The sequence below is a fragment of the Saccoglossus kowalevskii genome, chromosome 21 (assembly GCF_978046115.1).
Source record: "Saccoglossus kowalevskii chromosome 21, keSacKowa6.1, whole genome shotgun sequence".
In the NCBI taxonomy this organism is placed as follows: domain Eukaryota; kingdom Metazoa; phylum Hemichordata; class Enteropneusta; family Harrimaniidae; genus Saccoglossus; species Saccoglossus kowalevskii.
Window position 1 is genome coordinate 22,209,271 of NC_140661.1, and position 22,953 is coordinate 22,232,223.

Consider the following 22,953-nt stretch of genomic DNA (forward strand, 5'->3'; position numbering starts at 1 on the left):
GCACATTTCGAAATTCGGAAACATCAAATCAATGTTGTATGAATTCTACTAAAATCGACTACGGATGATCTGGCACTCAATAAATAAATCAATAAAAAACGGAAACGGATTACAGGTGAATAACATATATTCAGCAACATTCCGATTTAGCGACTTGTACGTTAAGCATGACTATTTTCAATATAAATTAGATGTGAGTATGGCACATGTTTCCGAATTAGGATACATCTACATCAGTGTTTTCTGAATTCTAGTAGACTTAACTATGAATAGTCTGGCAGTCACTGAATAAATTACTGCAAAACGGAAATGTATTACAGATGAATAGTGTGTTTATAGAGAAACTAGTAGAGCTTTGTAATTCCTTTTTAAGAGGTAATTGGCAAATATGAGAAATAATGTACCTTCTTCGAAATAAGTTTATCAAAATATATGTGTAACACCTTCTATTGCAATGATGATAATGCTTCCCACTGAAAAAAAAATGTTCGAGAGTGAAGAAACTGGGAAAATTTGAGCAATCGATTTTTTTTTTTTTTTGAATATGCATACAGTTTTTGTATTTGATCAAATTACACACCAATTGCTGTAGCGTTCTAAATGAATGAATATTACACCACATTATTATACACTGACAATATTGTGTGCGCTACAAACAACTATCCGTTCTCATTTTATGGTACAGCTGATCAGGTAATGGATCAGGACCTCAGAAAAACGATAGGGTTTTAGTTATATGTACGACGCGACTCTGTGTCGACAGATTTATGAAACCTTCAAAGATAAGGTTATGCGTTAGACATTTGAATGAAATCGATAGCTACATAAATAAGATACGATACTCGCAGATTTAATTATCCATTAAAAAATATGGAATAACTGTATTGTTGTACTGTATTGACAATTTATCATGATATTCCATTCGTGAACATACCGAGAACGCTCACCCAGAGGGTGATAATTCCAGACGCGCTATATCTTCCAAGACAGTAGAAATGAGGAAAAATAGTCATTTCCAGACAAAGGTTTTTTCATGACATGGTTATACATTAATGAATATCTTTAGGCGAATTTTGAATGCTGAATACGTTGATCAATTCTCAAATCACTTATGCATATGTGACTTTCGAAAAACCTCAATACAATTTATTAGTTTACAATAATGATATCCGTTCAGCTAAATATAATCATCAAATCCGATATAGTTTTATGTTATTTGTTCTGAGGTTTTATTAAAAACAATAATTCACTATCATACTAGTATCATTCACTGTTCCTATAACTAAAAATTTGCAGATTTAATAAAAAATGTTTTACACAACACTGTATACATATATAATCCGCTTGGGCTGTTCAAATATAAAATGTATGATTGGCAAGTGTATGTCTGACAAGTTAATTCAATTGTCATTTTTTATGACGACGATAACTAGAACATTTTGCGCCATGTGTCAAAGATTAGAATCGTAATATGACTACATGACATGTGTATCTTACACAAGGCCGTGACATAGTTCACTTTTTGTCGCGAACTCTGATCTTGAATAATTATATTGAATTACGCTGTTCAAATACATATAATAGGCTATGGGGAACCTCGCATCGAATTTTTCTACGCTATGTCTCGTGCATAACTATTCATGAATATTCTCCTTAAACCACTCCATCATTTTTCATTTATTTCAGGTGCATAATCTTTCAATCCACATGATGTACACACATTTTTGCTGAACAAAGCACTGCCATGAAAATGATTACCAAATGCGTTAGTACTTTTTTAGTATCTAAAGACAGAGTTGTACTTGGTGATTTCCCATGGGTGCCGTACAACCTTTCACGCAGCTAAACGAATGTATTGAGTTAGCGATGAATACTCGGTCTATTCACTATGCTAATGTGTGACTGTGATCAAAACAGCAATTAAAGAAATATAACAATTTCCTTTGAATACGCGTTTCCACAGCCGAATTCAGTCAACTTTGTGTTTCCGACAACACTGCACTTATATATACTGAAGTACAATACATTACGCTGAATAATACAGGCATTCATTTCAGCACTATGTTTTTTTTTCAATTAAGGGTAATAGACTAATTTGCCAAGCAGTTGAATGTGTGCTTATTAATGGGTTTGCATTCTAAATGCAAATTTGCAAAGGTGTTTGATAATCAGTAAACGCTGTTTGATTGAAAACGTGCTTGTTTTCTGATAGATCTTGAACACTGAATCACCATTCTTTTTTTAAATCCTCCGAAAGAATTGTTTGTGTTTCCTTTCTCGAGCCAGATTGTAAATTCACACTTACACATTACACATTTTGATATTTTAGTCTATTTATTTATTAAGTCTTCAACTGTGATAAATACCAAATATTTCAATGAAATTGTTATCAATTCAGATGTTTGATTTGATGAGAGGGCGAGGTAATGTATTTCACTGTATTATAGTTATTATGTAAAACTGTGTACTGATTTATGTTACCTACTAAAAATAAATCCGATTGTTAAATCCAATTTAGTAAGTCACCATAATAACAAGGTAATAAATTTAATGAAATAAAATCAAAGCAATATATTTTCCTTCACTTATGTTATTCCTATTTATTATTTTTATTAGTGGTCGAACCATTATTATTTAGATGAATATTGTGTTTCATAATAATAATGATAGCTGATAATGATATACATAACTGTGTACAAGCTGCAACACTACGAAATCGACGAGTAGTGTAATAACTCAAATGTGTGGTCTTGTTTGTTTTCAACAAATGTAATTTTAACGCAGTAAAGTAATGACACAGCCCGCGGTCAAATTTCGTGTTATTAACTAATGTATTTCACACACGTTGTATACATATATACTAGGCAACGTATGAATAGTGACCGTCTTAAAATATAATATTATTATGATATTAAATATCATTCTTTAAATTCTTACCCACTGATCCCTAAATACCTTCTTAAGGTAGAGATGCAGGTTCGTGGGCACTTGGAAGTGAATTATTTTTTTTTTTTGCTTTTTATTATCCATATATTATTGGCTATAGACTGATAATTTTTTTTAGAATTGTGAATAGTGGAACATACTCAAAAATGATTTTGAAATATAGATAATAGGTGAAAACATTCTCTCTTTCAAATGCTTTGCAAGATTTAGCAAGGCTGTACATAAATAATAAAAAAGTAACATGGTGAAAAAAGAAATGATGGGATCTCCATATTATGCGCTGTATTTAACGTTTAACAAAACGATAATACATTCAAATTTGGAACTGTTACATCCATTTTAATTATGAGCATTAGAAAACTTCTTACTGAGTGAATTGTTATGCAAATTAACAATTATCCCCGCTTCATTTTAGTGCACATCCCAGAAAAATAGGTCCTAGACACTTTAACCTTTTGTTTTGAAATTTTTACAAATGATTGACAATGTGTTTATCTTCAAAACACCGTCAGAGCATTGTTTTTGGTTGAACAGTGTTACAACAATCGTACAGACAACTACCATGGGTGCTAATTTATGCATAAACTTGAAGTAGTGAAATTTGAGCTGCCGCCCTGCAAAATTTACAACTGGTAGACAGTTTTGACCAAAAAAGCACATTTTTGTGCATATTTCAAACTACAGTGTCCATAAAAAAAATACTAACAAAATTTTAAAATTCATACACTAAGCTTTCTGAAAATATATAGTTTTGTGGACAAGATAGGTCATCTTGGTTTCCTAATTAAATAATTAAAATACCTGTCAGGTAAACTGCATCTCTACCTTAAACAACATTAAATCAACCTAAAATAAACTTATGATATTTTTACAGAAGCCTAAGATTTGTTTGGCTGTGGTTATGTGACTCGCAGTAACATATCCAATCTTAAGAATTAAAAGACATGCTTTGCTATCTGGGAATTCGCGCCCAACGTAACCTTTCAGATAACCTGTAGATGTGACCCGGAATCACAACATGCACTGTACAGCTTATACAATTTTCTTATGTATGCTTCTGAGCTCTGGTAAACCATGTACTTTCAATCGGTCAATGCATTTGGTGATTCAAAGCTACTGGCTGACTGTACGATACTATTATGAGATACTTGAGCAAATCAATGCGGTGCAGAAAGAACGGTGACTTGTACAGTGCAGGGTGTTGTACGTCCCGGTCAATATCGAATGAGATTATTTGCACGTGCAAAATAAATACTGTAGTTAAATATCAACATTCAATATTTGTTAGCTATTGCAGGGAATGATTCGAATTTCACAATATGTTAATACATTGATTGCATAATAATTATGTATACTGACACCGTTATAACTTAATATTTTTTTTTATTTTTTAATGAAATCGTAATGTGATATTCGTTGTGTAATGTTCGTGGTGTCCATTTTATTGTCTTTTATAAATGTAAATTTCGCTAACAAGTTAATGTGAATCTAAAATTGACTATGCTTTAAAGCGATGTATGTTAAGTTGTATATGTATTCTGCATTGACAGGGAATAAGTTATTTTACTTTGAAACATTTGGGGTTTGGTTTGTGCACATTTTGGATGAACACAATTGATTTTAGAACCAATTATATATATTCACACGTGAATAAAATATTGTACACAAAATATATGGGGTTGCATATTGATATTAAGTAACGTGCCATGTTGTTCCTACAGCTGTGTAAGCGTGTGTGTGTCAAATAAATTCAGGTTAATACATATTCAGGGCATTCATGAGTCATAGTTGGAAATTGCTCAATTCCAAAAATTGAATCATGACGTGTTTTTTTTGAGTTCATCCGTCCACATATTCGTCAAAATATCACCCACGTGTTGTCAATTTATTAATGTATTGGTATTTCAACAACAATGTTATGTTGTTAAGTCAACATGACAACTAATTAGACACTGTGGAACATGTCGATATAATGTCACAGAAACACAAGTACATAGGCGAAGTAATAAAATAAAGTAAACTTAGTCATTACCAATTAAAAAGTGTTCAGTTTAAACACATACCTTATATCTCAGTTTATTTTTAAAACAGGGAGGAATTACAGTTATGACATTTGAGTATTCATTGATTCTCATTGTAAGTTAGTTCATATTGTAAATGTGCGTCCTAATTGATTGATACTACAAATAATACAGCCGACCATCTGATGATAAACAACGTACAGTGATTGGGTTCAATATTATTATAAATTGAATGAAATGAAACTATTGTAACTGAACATTAACCATCAGTGAACGCAACGCCTCTTTAACTTGCATTCGATTTCACTGGTAGAATATAAAAATTTAATAATAATAAAAAATGACCGACTTGAGCATTTGTGGCAATAAGATGAACATACACCATTACACATGCATGCCTGCCTCTGATTACCTTTTGGCATAATTGAAAGTTACACAGTAATTATCAAATGGTTCTAATTACTGTATAATTTAGTCCAAATAATATGCCCCATACCCGTCCATGTGACATATCAATATCGTAAGTAATGAATGATGACAGAAGACAAAATAATTGCATTCCAATGCACTCCGTATGTTGAGGTCACAATGTTTATTCCAAACATTGATCTAGTAGGTTTGCAATGTAGTTTTCATGAGCTGCGTTACGTACATGTCACTGTAGCTTATTGACAAGTCTGGTATTTGATATTAGTTACTTTAACAGTAACCTCTAAAGGCATACGTATTTACTTATCGAATATAAAAGCTAACTATCCAACATTCTGGATCTGGTTTACAGTCTCATTCTAGACGCATTATCTCGCAGGAATCATTTGTGAACACTATTTGTTGACGTGAATCATTATTACAGCAATATTGTTAATATTATTACACGTATGCACACGACTATGACTATTTTGGCTATATTTTTTATTCAGTTTTGTTTGTATTTGCATATTATTAGATCAAACATACATACATTTGTGAACTAAATGGCAGACTTGATATAGCAAGAATGGTTGCTTAATTCGAACACGTCTTTATTTATAATCACGTGAGAATGACGTGAATATATGATTTATTTGTTCATAACATTCATACAAGTTAGATACTTATTTTGTATTTCAATGGTGTAATGTTATAAATCGTCAATCTGCCTGAATATGAATAATATATATATATATATATATATATATAATTGACATTTATAATATACAGTTTATATGGATGTTTTAATTTGTCTCTACATTGATTAAATAAACAAAATAAACTTTACCTATGCGATCATGCACTTACAATCAACAATAAGAGTATGCGCATTAATACAAAATAATGTGATCAGATCGTATATCAGTTACAAAACACCATATTTTGGCATTAATTCTCATTTTTGAAACCAGCGCAAACAATATGGTGATGAGTTCGAGAGTATGAAATCAAATGTTCAAAATATGATACGATAATTTTGTTAAAATTTTACATCTAACATGGTACTCGTCAAATATAATCACTCAATTTAGCACTGTTGGTAATTACAATAATATATGAATTTAGTCACTACACTACGCTTGCTGTATTTAATGTATATGCTTGGGTAATTGTTGAGACTAAAACATATGCATATAAAGTATGTTTCTTATTGAAAAATACAAGCTTCTGTAGATGTGATTGAGAGTTATAGAGCAAATCAAGTATTGCATTTATTAGAATCATTAACGCAACAATGACAATAGTATTATTATCTAAAATGAATATGCCGGCACCACGGAATAAGCGTTGTACACTGTGTAAATTCACAGGCATCGCCTTGCCACGAGTCAAAACAGCGATACAAGTATTGCTTTAATTCGGGACTAAACTATTTTCGAATTGACAACGTCAAATCTATCCAATCAAACACGTTATGGCAATTACTCTGATGTTTATTAAAGTATACTAAAATAGAAACACTAATTGTCACAGGAGAGTGTGACATGTTTAACATTAAGTAGAATATCCCTACTTGAAAATACGATGAATGGCGATTTGATTATCACCACAGCTATTATCTTATGGAGTTAAAAATTACAGTTATCGGTCAGTTGTCTAAGGCACATATATTCTCAATAACCAGACTCGTTTTGCTGAAATAATTCCTTTATAGAAATCATGACACAAGTATTTGTTAAATTTTAGAACTGAATTCTGTAAAATTACACATAATAATTGTCATATAGTGAAATACGTTACCTTTCTCACTTATTATACTAAATTTATATGATTAGTGTGCGCCTGTGTGTTTTCTTTCCAGAGCCAGACAGCATAAGTAGCTCTATTGAATGTTTTGTTGCAAATAAAATTCTTTCAGAAAAACATGAATAGTGAAGGTTGATAATTGATAATTGGTGATTCAATTTCTTTTTATTGTCGAAGGTCCAGTAAAAAACATGCACGTTTTTATCGAAAAGCGGTAATACCGTTCTATGTCCTCATTAATTAACTTACCTTATCAAACAGACTGGCAAATGTGTATTTAGTATGTACTTTCAATACGCCCATTAAATTGCGACTGCTTGACAAAATAGTCTATTACCCCTGATTGATAAAAAAAACATAATTCTGGACAAAATGGTTGTATTATATTGTTGTTCAATATTTTTAAGTGCATTTTTGTTGACAACACTAAATTGATTAAATTCGCTTGTGGAAATGCTTAATCAAAGGTGTTTGTTATATTTATTTAATCATTTTAATCTCAGTCACACGTAAGCATAGTAAATGGACCGAGTATTCATCCCCACTAACTAAATGCGTTTCGCTGCGTGAATAGTTGTCCGGTACCCTTGGGAAATCACTCCATGTAACTCTCCATTTAGCTACCCAAGTAGCACAGCTAATAGGCATTTGTTAAATACTCTCATGATAGTGTTTTCCAGCGAAAATATTTACACATCATAGAATCAGTAGGATAGGCAGCTGAAGATAATAATACATGAAGGAGTGGTTTGACATGAAGGTGATAGCAAATTCGACCCACCCGTAAAGCAGTATACTATGGCTGCAAATACCATAGTAAACACATTGCACATTGCAATGGTACACCTTAGCTATATAAAGCACTGGGTATTCCAAAGTAAACGTTCAATTTAAAGCTCACCCAAAGCAAAATATTCTCAATATTTATATGCAGACTTAGAAAAACTTTGAAAGAATTATGACTAACTTCCCAGAACACAGCTTGTCATCGGTTAGCATATATTATTGAAATACACAGCAGCAACATTCATAGACTAAATTAGTTGAAATCATTGATTCCCTGGTGTATTTCGCTTTAAAATTAACGCATGCGCAAATCATTCATTCGTGCTTGTCACAAATTTTCCAAAGCCAACAATTTGAGTAGAATCCATTTATACATGACTAATCTTGTTTCTATTCGAGTGTGGCAGTCGCGAGTGATTATATAAATTCGCTTGAAACTCATAGTTTTACTCAATTGTCTCATTATCTCCTGACATCCTACGCAAAAATATGTTACTATTGATATCGCTTTAAATTATTACGGTCTCTATACAATGAGGCATTACACATTTTGTGTTTGTCACGCAATATACCTAATATTAACCTCGTCTTTACGAAGATCATACAGGAAATTGAACACAGTGTAATTACTGATTTAATTAGGGTGACTGAAAACAAACTTGGAATTATGTCGATTAATAAATAGACTGCCATGCATATTTAATAAAATTGAACTTATATTGTATTACTAAAATACGTTGGTGTGTCTGGAAAATACGTGTGCTATTTGTTCTAATATGAGTGAATTGTTACTATAGTGACACCAATGGATAATGTTGACCTATTTACCTACGCATTGAAATTTCATGTTACTGTCGCATAGTGTGGTATTCTTAAGTCGAGTCTGTGTTTAATAGAATCATTTAAACAATCCACGAAATAATGGCCGGATATGACGTAATTGAAATCTGATGACGTCATCGGGTAGCAAGCTTAAAATTTGTTTGCTGATTTCGTAAAACATTGCCCGCAGTGATTGAAAAAACAGTAAATCTGTAAATGTAAGTTTCGTTTTGCGTATTTAAATGGTGTAAGTGTCATGCACAGATTAAACATATTCTGTATCCTTAGAGTTGGTTTTCTGTACTTCAAGAACAATTTAGTAGAATTAAGTAGAGGCTGTAGGTTATATTTGCAAGATTGATATCGATATTTGCAAAATTGATTGTTATCTACTTTGTTGCACATTTATCTTCCTCTAAATAACCGTAGCACAGTGATGTAGTCTAACGAATTGATTTTGAAGAATATCCATAAAATTGTCGGCAAATGGACACAATCAGCGCAGACAGTATAACACCATATTGCCCTATGACCGAATAATAACACTACCCAAACTTATTTAATTATAAGAGTGCGGCAAGTTTGATGTCATGAAGAATAACACTACCTGACGCCGAATCGAAGACAATCGCAGATATCTCTATCATCATGGTTGTATCTGCGAAAATTATTAAATAAATACAGCGATCAGTTACTTGTCAAAGAGTGCGTTTATGTTAAGAAATGTTGAACTATTTTTTATTCAAAAGATGACATAGAAATATTTGTGATATATTTATTTTACACAAAGTCTTGTGAGGAAACACTTTTCAGATATGTATTATCACATAGTGATATGCTTTAGACTTTTCATTCATCAAACCAACCGAAAACTATGTAAATTTGTGTAGCATCGATCGAAATTTATTATAATTGTGTTCGCGTCATTTCATAATCAAACATTTTTCTTTTCGCCTTTGGTCCCTAATTTACTGATTATCAAACACGCCTGCACAATACATTCAGAGTATACTACCACAGGGCAGTGTTGGCGGTAGAGGCAAATTTGGTTAACAGAGAAAATGTACAAGTCGTAGTAAATTAGCGTAGTAAATAGACTAAGTACTCATCTCTTTCCCAGTGAATATGTATAGCAGCGTGAATGATGAACTGGTGCCAATGAGAAATTACTTCATATAATACTTTAACATAGCACAAAATAATAGGCATTTTGTAATCACTCTAATGACAGTTGTCAATGGAAAGTGTCAGCAAATCACTGGGATTAGAAATAATGACAAATAAAAATGCCCATAGGATGCTATGAACGAGACATGGCGTGGACAAAGGTTCGACCAATTAGTTGATATGATTCCACATTGCCCAATTATCTGTACTTTTCTCACTGTGCGCATAAGTTGGCAGCTCAGTGTAATTCAATTATTCAAGTTCAGTAGTCACGACAGAATATATTATTCGTAATCTGAACCTCGGCACAGTCTTGAGTAATTTATGTATGTTCTGCACTCGCACAATAAATTGTTTGTATTTTAGTAAACATTATATCAATGAATAAATTTAAACTAAAATGTATTTCCCAATTCCAAACGTCAAATAGTAGCATTTTATGTAATGAAGGTAATGTTAGTTACAACATTTCAGTACACCTTCAATCATGAAAGTATAAATAAATTACAACATAACTGTGAAATTTGATGTCGATCACACATGTTATATTCGTTTTTCCTTGATGCCAAATTGGATTACCTGCGGCAATTTAAATACACGCACCAAGATACCAAACAAAGTTCTATTCACTTCGAGGAAATGCCAACAGACATTGTTTTACGTGAAATAGTTATCAATTACCCACATTATAGTGTCAGGATATGACGTAATTACATTTCCCGCGGGAAACGTAATCTATAGTCTGATGTGTTTGCTTTGATACAAATCTCATCATGCCTTTAGAAATTCACTTAACCCGCGATGATATGGCACATTACGGAAAGCCGTCATTCTCTTCACAGCAAACAAAAAAAAGCAAACACAGCTATCTCATCTTATACTGAACTATGTACACGTGGGACCTGCATAACAATATATCATACCTGTACTGTGTAAAACACTGTGTAAATATTTTCTTAAATGTCAGCTCTTAGCATGTACGTAGTTCATACAGTTACAATCTTGAAATTTGTGATTTAGTGTTGCGTGCAATTCTTTCAATAATTGTTTGTAACATGTATCACAGTACAGGGTATAAGGACACAATTTGCACTAACATGAGATTCATATGCTTGTGAATAACACGGACATGTTTGTGTTTTTATTAAATACAAATTATATGTAAATCAGCGGCATCCAAAAAAATAGAGAATATTTATTCATTTTCGGAATAAATATATGCGATAGAATAATTTGTGTCGTGTATAAAAAAAAACTCAAAAAAAAACTCAGTGGAACGGGTCAAGTCAACATATCATCATCGTAGGCAATGTTGATTTATAACTGTTGTGACATGTGCTTCGACCGATAACATGTTACACATTTGCAAATCGCTGGTATTTGTGTTCGATATGTATGTAATCCGACTTAGTATTCCAACTCGAAATACATCAATATTTTATTTTAATAGAGTACACGGAATTACAATCTTATAAATATATGTAGCTTACAATTTAAGAAGTGTAATGCAATATAGAATATCTTGAATATAGCATATTATACTGACAATACGGAGAGTTTTTGAACACAAACACATCTAAAGCAGTTTCTTCCGCATAAACTCTATAAAATTCAAAGCCAGGGGTCAGTGGGAGGTTTTCCGCAGATCGTGAGATGTGGGAATGTAATTTTAACATTTGTTAAAATCTGCTGTATATTCACCGATTGCTTAGCGAGATTCTAACACATGACATTGATGTTAGTAATCCGTAGACATAGGTGAGACAGGCATTTATCTAGGTATAAGTAAATATGCTGTTTATGGTTATAAACAGAAACACACTTCCTATTTGTGAGGAATATATTGAAGGCCTGGTGGTTTTTCACGTTTTTTTTCACTGGCCTTCATTATAATATAAATGAATGTATTCTGTCTTTTGTTAAATACATATAAAGACACAGCGTATACAAAGCAGATCGGGTTCCCGCAACACTCGATTATCTACCACAGCCGTATTTATTATCTAAAGATACGTACCAGAATCAATAGTTGCTCGAAACATATCATTATTCAGAATGGATGAAAGATATGGTAAATTTATATATATATTAGCAGCATGAATTGGGGTAACTGAACAGGTAATTGAACTTAGCATAGCAGCTATAATAACTGTATATCGCAACACATTTTTTTTTCATTTTTCACTTTGTTGCAGCGCAATGAAGCAAACTGATCGAAAATGATGGTTTGGTCGTATATACTTTTCAGTCTCTCCTTTGATGAGCATTAATTTGTAAAAAAGTTGTACATGCTGCTAACTGTGTTATGTATACTAATATTTGATTGTGCTTCGTCATAGTGATGAATGGTACATTCTATATATTTGCCATAATCAGAACAACAGTGACATTTAGGTTCAAAAATGTTAACAAAATTTGTTTTTTTGGTTTGATAATCGCAAAACGTGGAATGAAACATTGTTTCATGAAATGACATTCCCACATTTGAATCACGCTAGTTTGTCTGACAATAATAATGTACGCACGATTTGCCATTAGTGTACTGCTACGTTTGGGATCAAATACGATTTCAAAGACGCCGCTGTTGAAAAACTATATTCCATTATTATGTTTCCGTTGTATATTTTGTACATTAAATTAATGTAATATTCTCACAGTGGAACACAACATTTGAGTGTTTTTTTATTGAAATCAATGTTTGAATTTACACACCTGGTATGACAATACAAATGTGAAAATTTGATTATAATCTCTTTGTGTTCGTCTGCTGTCACTGTATTATGCCTTATGCTTCATTCGTGTATTTAAACCAAATCATCAACCTCTCGAATTCAGAAACCAATATAATTTATAATTATGAGCAAAGATCTCCTTACAAACTACACCTGAACAAAACAAAAAAACACGGGCACCACCCGTTTGTGAATTATACATATTACTGTGAAACTCCGATTGCATATTAGTACCGTGTGACCAATTATTGATACGCAATATTCTCGTTGGTCGATCAATACCACGTGCAGCCTATCATAAGACGATGTCAGGACAGTGTTTAAGATCATTGCACAAACTGATAAACAAACTGATATATTTTGTTTAACATGTGTACGAACCCCTTCAGGTTAAGGATAATTTTTGCGTTTGAAAAAAAAACGTATTTGCGTTTTTTTGTTTTTGTTTTTTTCTTGTCGTTTGCACGCAAACTTCTAAGACACGCTAACCACACTGTCTAGCTATTTCTTCATGTATATTCAACTGACTCTTCTCCGAGTCATGCCTTGCTACTTGCTACTGATTTAAACAATAATGAATCTCCAACAACGACATAGTTAAGTGAATGAGGAGAAGGGTATATTGCAAGATAATGTGTGAGACAAAGCCGACAATATTTTTGCATCATACATGTTAAAATAAAGCAATACTAGTGACTCTATCACTATATATTATCGTTTATTGTCATTTCCATCTATAGACGAAAAACTGATGGCGCTTTTTCACAATACTCACCCCGCATTCTTTTTTTTTTTAAAAAGACTTTTTGCGCCATGCTACATGAAATCAAAAATCCATGTACTTGATTTTCAATAAATTTATAATTGTATCGATTTGGTATAACACCTGTTTTTATGTACCTAGTATATTTGTTCATTGGATATAATTTATACAATTCATGATCTATTCACTCGATCAATGTAGTACCAGTTATCGCCGTGACGGCGTTTTTTTCAAGCTGTTCATAGGACTGTTATATAAGCACTGATTGACAGCTGTATATGTCTATTTTTGAAAAGTTAAATTATATTTTGGTATCTACACATACCCATACGATATATACTACATGCTACGGTGTTCCGTGTTTCTAACATTACATAGGAGTAAATCCTACTATTTACTAAAATCGGCAGAATACTATTTTGCAATACAAACATAGCGAGGGTATTTCAGGTTCAAAAGATATGCGTATGTGTACTACATGTCTTATAGCAATACTCTTGAACTTCTGTGATATCATGTACACTTTGCTTTCATTAACTACTGAATGGTATACATGTGTCAAAAACTATAATGTGGCATGTTTTTATTACTACAAAAAAGAGCAACTAATATCACAGCCAGATATTCACAAATAAATGTATGCAGGTTCTAGACTAAGGTAGTAAGTTAAACTCTCAATCAACGGATATAATCGACGTTGTACTAGACGGTGGATGTACAATTTGTGTGCATGGGTGTTTTATTGAAACAATGTGTGTCTGAACCCGAGTAAATGAATTCATTATAGAACGATTCGAAAAACCTCGCATGTATGATTTTCTTCACAAGTCAGGAAATTAGTAGTCGGCACTAAATCTAATCGACAGAACATTAAATAATATGTTCAACTGTTATTATCCTATTATATTAACTTACTCGTTATCTAACGAACTGAAATCTTGAACGAAATGCACCCTTGGCAATTTATACTATTACTCTGTATCATCAACGTCGCATCTCAAAACTAAGATGCACCCTCTTCACCTTTGCGTGGATAGTAAAAGGCAAGATCGTTGGAGGAACAGGAAGATAAGGAGAAATAGGGAAGTTCAAATGATCTCCATTGGGAATGTTAAAAATCTGTTCAAAAAAAAAAGACCGAAACTTATCATTTGAAATCAGCCGAGTGAAGGTTTTATCTGTGTCTTTTTAGTTAATAAGGAATGCGTGTACTTATTTACGCATGATAAAATAGATAATGTCCAAACAGTCAGAGTTATTTTAAGTCATTACGCACACAACTATGCATTGCGCTACAATGCACATGTTAACCCCGCTCGAGTCTCAAACGTGTGAACTTTTCACTCCTCACTCAAATAATAATCCAGGCATTCAAATAGGGACAATCAAAAGCCAGCAATCATTTTGTATGAATTGAGGGCATCGTGTTACAATTGCTGAAATTGTTTACCGAGTGATGAAATGTCTCGGATACAAGCCTCGAATGAAATGGAAATCATTTATAGTCGTAGTGGTGTTGAAACGAACTGCTTGAATTCACATGTTACCATAGGCGAAACTTGTTTATTTAATTCTTTTTTTTTCTAGTAAAAAACACAGAAATATGACTTGACCTGTGTTCTGTTTGTTAGACCAGAGCTAGATATGTTTAATCACCACTTTGCAATTATTAAAATGTATGTCATTTTTGTTCATCGTACATTTAAGTCTTTAAGTCCATACCTCATTCGTGTGCAAATAATAATGACTACTAGTATGTCAGAAGTTACGACAAATTATTACAATTCTGATTTTAAAATGACATATGTACAATCAATCACATGAACAAGTATGTTACGCTGTAAAATTGATGATATCAAAGGCAGTGAGATGCATGGTTGTTTGTTTGCTGTACGTCACTTAAAATTGCATCTAGTCGGTATAAACGGTATAAAACATATGCATTTACATATAGTTCTAGTTGTTGCCACCTTATGATTTGAATTCATACTAAGCAGTCACGGATATACACGTATTCATATAGAATTTTTGATTGCCACATATTTATAATAGAGTGCTATACGCCAGTATAGACACAGACCTGTTGTATACAGAGCTTGGACTACAACCAGACACTTCGGTTGGAGCGCTAACGAGCGAGTAACTCCGTTTATTTCTCAACGGGAAAACAGAACCAACATGGCGGGGAAAACACGAGAGAACGGAGCATGCGTAGCAAAATGTAAAGCGAACACACAAGAGGGCGTTAACATGATCGTAAATACAATAAACACACATAGAGACAATAACCTTAAGCTTGCTGTTTTCTATCAAGGCACACAATTTAATTATACTGGTAGATATATATATTTGGTAATACTAACAAAGTTATACCTGGTACATTTATTTATGATGTTGAGGTTGTAACATGATGCTGGGGTAACGATGCACGGTAAATAATGTAGTTAACGTCATGGTATTATCAATGGCATTAGCACAAGCTAGTCATGGCAGGCTAACGTCAAAGTCATTTTATAAAAATTGATGTAAATTTGTTTCCCAGTCATAACAGCCAAGGGCTTTGCTCGATGTGACATGACCTTATGAGTTTTTTCCACAGTTACCCGACAGCTAGCGAGCATATTCGTACACAATTACATTATATATATATATATATATATATATATATTCTAACATTGTGAGCAAGTCAGTATTCTCCAGTCAGTTTTGTTTTTGTCGTGTCGCTTTAAGTTTTAGACATCCATTACGTTCCTATGTACTGATGTACCAGCATTGAACCAAACATATAAAATAATCTAAATGACTAACTTGTTAGTCAATTGCTTAATTATTTACCTTTCAGCTCTATTGAAATTTTCAATCTTTAATAACATTTTTGTATGTGGTATGGCCATTCATTTTGCATGATATGTCGATATGTCCTGTTATATATCATCGATAGTCCATTAACTGTATAAATTAGATAATATATAACACATATTGTTTTAATGTTTTCTCTGTTCATTGATTGAATAACATCCGCGTTTTTAGAAAAGCAACTGCTTGACTGCACACTTACAAACCAGGCTGCTTCGATAACTAACAGCAACACAAGTATGCGCACTAAAGTATATCCATATGATCTCGTCATAGTATTGTCGTCATTACAATACATCATCTTGTTTTATTCTTTCCTTTGGAAATGCGAAATCAAATCGACCCAATCAACATGGACATCATGGGAATCACTTTTATTTGATCACTATACACTGGAAGGTTAAAACGCCCACGCTCATCGTCACATTAGGGAACAGGTTTACTGTGACACAGAAGCAGGCGCAGACATTTCTACAACCATTGTTGTGTCGTGTCTCCGCAAATTATTAAATAAAGTAATCATTTACAGTATATTCTCAATAACCAGATTATATTCTCGAAGCTATAATCATATTAAATGTGACTCAAATGTGTGGGCTCTCTTAATGATCATTTGTAGCTTTGGTAACAGTAGTCCGGCAAATATGTTAAATCACCATGTATAACTCTCGACTTATCTATCTGAATCATACAGGGTAATATGAGTTTCTTAATCACTCTGGCAGTAAAAACGTTCTCACATCATTGAGATTTGGTAAGTTAAGGGAATTGGGAATTGGGAATTGGCGAATGATACAGTGATTCCAAGATAATACCTATGCAAGGCTGTGAAGGGACAAGACGTTGAACAATTCCACATTATCCAATTATATTTACTTTCATAATTGCGCAATGTTTTATAGATATATAAGGTCTTTATTTAAGCATTACCCCGCCCCAGGAGATATTGCACAATTCACGACACATATGCACGAGCCGCAGGCAATTATCCGGGTGCAATTTCACTGCATTTTTCAGCTAGAATTTGAACGGCGCTACGAGACACCGTTTGTTATTTGTAGCAAACATTTTTGTCTGTGACTCGTAGTTTTTTGCATCTTTTTGTTTGTCCTTCAATTCCGCAATCTCATCTAGTTGATCACCAGTTAAACTTAAAGTACATGTTTTTCTTTGTTGGAGGTTCGCAATCCATTTCAAGGTAACAACACTGGGAACACAACGTTCTGGCGTTCGTTTAGGCACTCGTGGTGTTGAGGAACGGTGGTTTAAGGTTTGTGTGACGAACGACGATCACCCAACGACCGGTTCACAACTTGAAACCCGCAATTAACAAAAAGCAATATTATGGTTATACAATTTTTCAGATGTTTTTAATACGGATTTTTTTAAATATTTTTCCAAAATTCAACTACTATAATTCCCCAAAAATCAAATACTACCAGTTTTATGTATTTCCGCATTAAACCAGTAGTCAATTCATGTTCCAGAACCACTTTGTTTAGCTGTGCATTATCAGCCAATATACCATTAATTGCATATGCAAATTTTGTGTTTGGACCAATCAAATCGATGGATTAACACCATTAATGTGATGGTATAATATAATACTTATTATATAATATATATACATTACATTTTTCAAATCTTTAGAAATATTAAAAATAGCCTATGGATAATCCTATTACATCGGATTTGTGTTTACTGAAAATCCAAGAACAATTTCAAATTGAGGGCTAGAAGAATTATGAAGCCTGACTTAATATTAATAACCTATTTGACTTGACATGTTCATTTCTCTGTATGTTAATTAGCAGAACCAAAATTATTATTTTATATTCTCCAAAAAAAAGTTACTATACACAGCAACAGTTGTCAATAAACTGTTGTAAGTACGAAACAATATTTCTGAGAAAGTAATAACTCCGGATTATTCTTATTTCAATGAAATTACAATGTTTTATAAACTCGATAGCATCGTGCTTGAAATATGTTTCTTAACAGGGCAAAGAGATTAATATTCACGTGCATAAAAAAACTGCTATCTGTAAAAGAACAAAGTTAAAAATGAAATGCAGACTTGCCTATTCTATAAACGCAACAACAATGTCTGGCAATAATAAGGTATATCGTATTTTCTATATTATAAGTACATATAAAAAAGCAAACTGCGTTAGTTGCGTTAGTTACGTAATCATTAAAATATGACTAAAAATATTAATGAAATTTAAACACGTACGCTACTAATAAAGCAAAAACAGTCTATTGTTAAATACGCAGCTACTTCATTCTACATACTAGTACAGATTAAAACCTATTAACACGTAATTATGCATATTATGTATAACCACAGTACATTAACCTTTGGATGGCTTTCTATAATCAATTTACATAAGTGAAATGTTCTCTATTTCATACAGGCAACATTTCATTTCATTAGTATTAGGTGAAAAAAACAATATAAGCACCAAATCAGATGTTTTTTTCGGAACATAAATTCACAACAGGAACGATTTTCAAAAAAGAACACTTGGTGGCGCTCTCTTCGTCATGAATCGCAATTGAATCATGAATGTCAGATCGTTAGAATTTTTACTCAATCCTACGATACGACTGACTCTCTAATGCAAAATATTTAAATTAAATGTCATATTCCAGGCATTAGTTTGAAAAAAAAACAGTCAAATACAAGCCGGATAAACTATATCGTCTCATATTGCACGCGCAGTATCAAAACCTCGTAGACACGGCTCGACGGTGTAATTTTTACCCCACGAATCATACAAAAGTACCAGGTCGAAAATTATCAAAACAACATGAATATTTTTAGTTGAGCTTTGAATTTCCGAATGGAGTGCCTATGGATATGCTGCAAGTCAATAGTGATGAACAGTACAATCACGATATTTTTTCATTTGGACAAACCTCACTAACTTACAATAGGAACTAGAAATTGTAATACCAATCATAATAACATCTTGTTTAATACTTTACCTCAAAGCAATTATTCCCAAGAGCGCCTCAGTTAAAGAGCGCGCCCACCAGTTATAATATTCACGCAGTTTAAGTGTAAGGTCTGCTTATTGTTATCGAGGGGGGCACCCACAGAACACACACTGAACAGGGGGTTCTTTCACTGTTAGATAGGGGTAGACCATACAATAGTACTTTAAATGCAATACACATACACCCAAACATAGAGTTAAAGCTCCTGGTTTTAATACCTCTCAAAATAATTAAGAAATTAAATAAAACACAGAAAAATACAATGAATAAAGTCACTAAAATAAGGGATTGCCCAGGCAAGTGTGCATTGGTGATAACTCACAGTTCAAGGATGTAGAAATGAATGACAGTCAATGGCTTCTGCAATCCAACAACGTAGAAATACAGTAGTCTTGCTTGCAGAGGATCTATATTATTCTGAGAGCACCGCTGAAACGGGAGATCGCAGAGCAGTTCATACAAGTCTCACAGAATGATGATTGAAGCCTGTATCACTTGTCTCACAGCGGTAGAAATGATGGACCCCAACTGTCCCCAGTCTGTCCAATTTATAGGAATAACTACCAGGGTTTCCACATGAACCAATCAGAATGTGATCTGCTAGCAGCTGTGTCACGTAGGCAACTCAGTAGATCATGAACATCTCGTGTTATTCGAATAACAGCACACCTGGTAGATTCCAATTGTCTTTCCAGAGTTGTAGACAACTATGACCTGTAAATCACCTTCATGACAGTTATCACACGGCAATGCACACCGTTTCTTACCATGATTATATGCACACTTCCATTTGCAGGGTTTGGGGTAATATGACAAAAACATGGAATAAAGGATGCAGACACAATACATTATTGCGAGTGTATTCGAACAGCACTTTATTACATCTGTAAATGTATTTATTAAGTTGAACAACGGAGCTAAACACCCAAACCGCAAACTAATTTCAGAACGTGTAAATTACCAACTGGCTATTACAACATGGCATGTATTTGCTAATGAACATGAGCATTTCTGAAACATTCATGAATGACTGGCGAAGCACTCAAATCTACAAAAAATGATTTAGATAAATAAGGGGACTTTATAAATTTTGTTCGTTGATTGAATGCAATAAAAACAGGTTTCTCGGTTTTAATGCCAATGTGGCGAGAGTAAGTAAGTAAGCCAATGAGCATGGTAGCAATCTGCAAAGCTAAGTTCCCCTTCAATATTCAATTTATTTTTAACGAGAACGGGCAGTATGTTTTATTAAAATTCAGTGACTGAAATTCATAAACATTTGGTGCTCATTAATACTCTGAATTTGTCAGTGTCTTTCAATTTTACACGGAAAGTACATGGTTTTATAAAATGTAATGACCATGTATTAAAAGTGCATAATAATAATAAGCAATGTAATGCGTAATGTAAAGATATTACAGGACATAACTATTTGGGAATTAGTTACAGAATAATTAGATACAAGATAATATTTTGAGTTTAAGTTTTTATTGGTAGTATTTCCATGATAAATATAAAGATTGACTTCTCTTCTTGCATATGTATTTTCAGTGATATATCCTGTATTGTATCAAGTTTCTCTGCGCTGATAACAGTGTTATATTGTAGAGTATTCATAGGACACAGATTAATTTCAGATGAAACACACGGTCATTTATGAATCACGCGCTGCGCCTGAATGTGCACTAAAAAGCCTAACAATAATTGTTGAAACAAACAGGTATCAATCACATGGTATTCAATTATTATACACAAACATACAGCTATAGCTCCAAGGTAACATGACACTTCATTTGTGAGTTTATTACAGTATCGTAATGTTCTAATAATTTAAAAAAAATATATTCTTTAGAACAATTCCATAATTCCATAGAACACAATGTGGAAGCAATTTGTCAAGATTTTCATAACAGTGTAAAAGTGATTGTATAATACTAATATATAATCACAATTTCTTCGAAAACTTAGAGCCAGTGATCAAAAATGTGTTTGTCATTATCCTCAAAATGACTAGGAGTACAATTTGTTTTTTCATTAATGAATAGATTTTTACTTAATTAAAATTTGCGTTTTATGGATGAAACTATCTTGAGGACAAAAAAAAACATATGCTATAACCTGAATAAGACCAGTCAATATGGTTTAAAATACTATACTTTCGCATTCTGTATGCCCACACAGTCACACAATGATATACGATAGCTAGGTAAAGCATTAGATATTACAAAATAAACTTTTAAAAATAAAGAAAAGTATTTACTAAAACAAGAGATGCGGACGGATATTGTTTAGGAAGATGGCAGAAGGCAGAAATTATGGTACACTTGAAGTTTTGCTTGCGTATCGGTTCGCTGATATAATGTCAAACTGTGATATTACGTATTTTGAAAATTTATCGCATACACAAATCTCCCTAGGCTTGGTCAATATTTGTCATGCTTTTCACGAGTTGTGTAAATCCATTAGGTTGAGTTACATTCATTATTTCGTAATATATCGTGTTTGTATTCGATGGGGTTAGTCATAATTGTATTATTTTTACAAATTCAAAATAATGGATTAAAAGTTCGATAGTTTCACATGAGTAGTGCATAGTTAAGTATTATCCTCTCGACCTATTCTATTAAGGTAGCGGGACTATTATTTGCATACTTGTTTTCATCTTCTAATTGTGACCAAACGACTACAAATAAACCCAGGAAAGTATATATTTTTGGAATCGCCAGACTTCAAGCTTTTCAAAGGTGTGTTTGCCATGCCCGTATCTGCATTCTATGGTGCGTTACTCAATCAAAAGTGAAAGAATACTTTTTTTGTAAAAAAAATAATTACGCATTTATGCAGGTGATAAGAAGGTTTTTTTTTTCACTTTTCCTAGTTGTTCAATAGTCTGGTAAATTGAATATGTCTGGTCAGTTTTATTCAAGCAGCGCGTTTTGTAAAGTAGTGTCCTGGATTTTAATTTCTGTTTTAGTCGCATTGCCCCCAACTCAAACCACAACACATTGGTAAATAATCCATGAAATAGTTTGTCTGGACACATTCAAGTTCCTCTCATTGTCACCTTAAAACTGTGAAAATTTGGTGTTAATCCGACGACAATAAGTATACGTTATTTTTTTGTTAAAGACCTAGTATTTTGAAAAATATAAACTCCTAGAAAACGTCCATGAAGTCACACCAAAGATTTTCAAGCTTGTTTATCGGCACAAACGATTTGTTTTTCCTTCAAGGTCTGTTTTAACATGTGTAGGGGGCATCCAAATGTGTAAGGCTATTGGAAACCAAAAAATAAAGGAATGGGATAGCTATAATTCGATAAAATCGGCAGATGAAAACACCAAAATCAATGATTTTTTTCAGTGGCTGTGTGACCTTGTGTCTGATACATTCATATGCAAATGACTAATCTGTGAAATAAACAGGGGCTGAGACAAACCACTCAAATGTTTGGAAACACTCATTGTGTGTCAGATAGCTACTGATAACACATCCTAACATTGCTTTGTCTTGAGTTAATCTTTGAAACTTATAGGCACACAGATTAAACCTGTGTTGTTGATTTTGGAAAACACTACTGAAGCTGCCTTGCTTCCCTTCAGAAAATCAACATTTTAACCAACTTACATGACATTCTAGG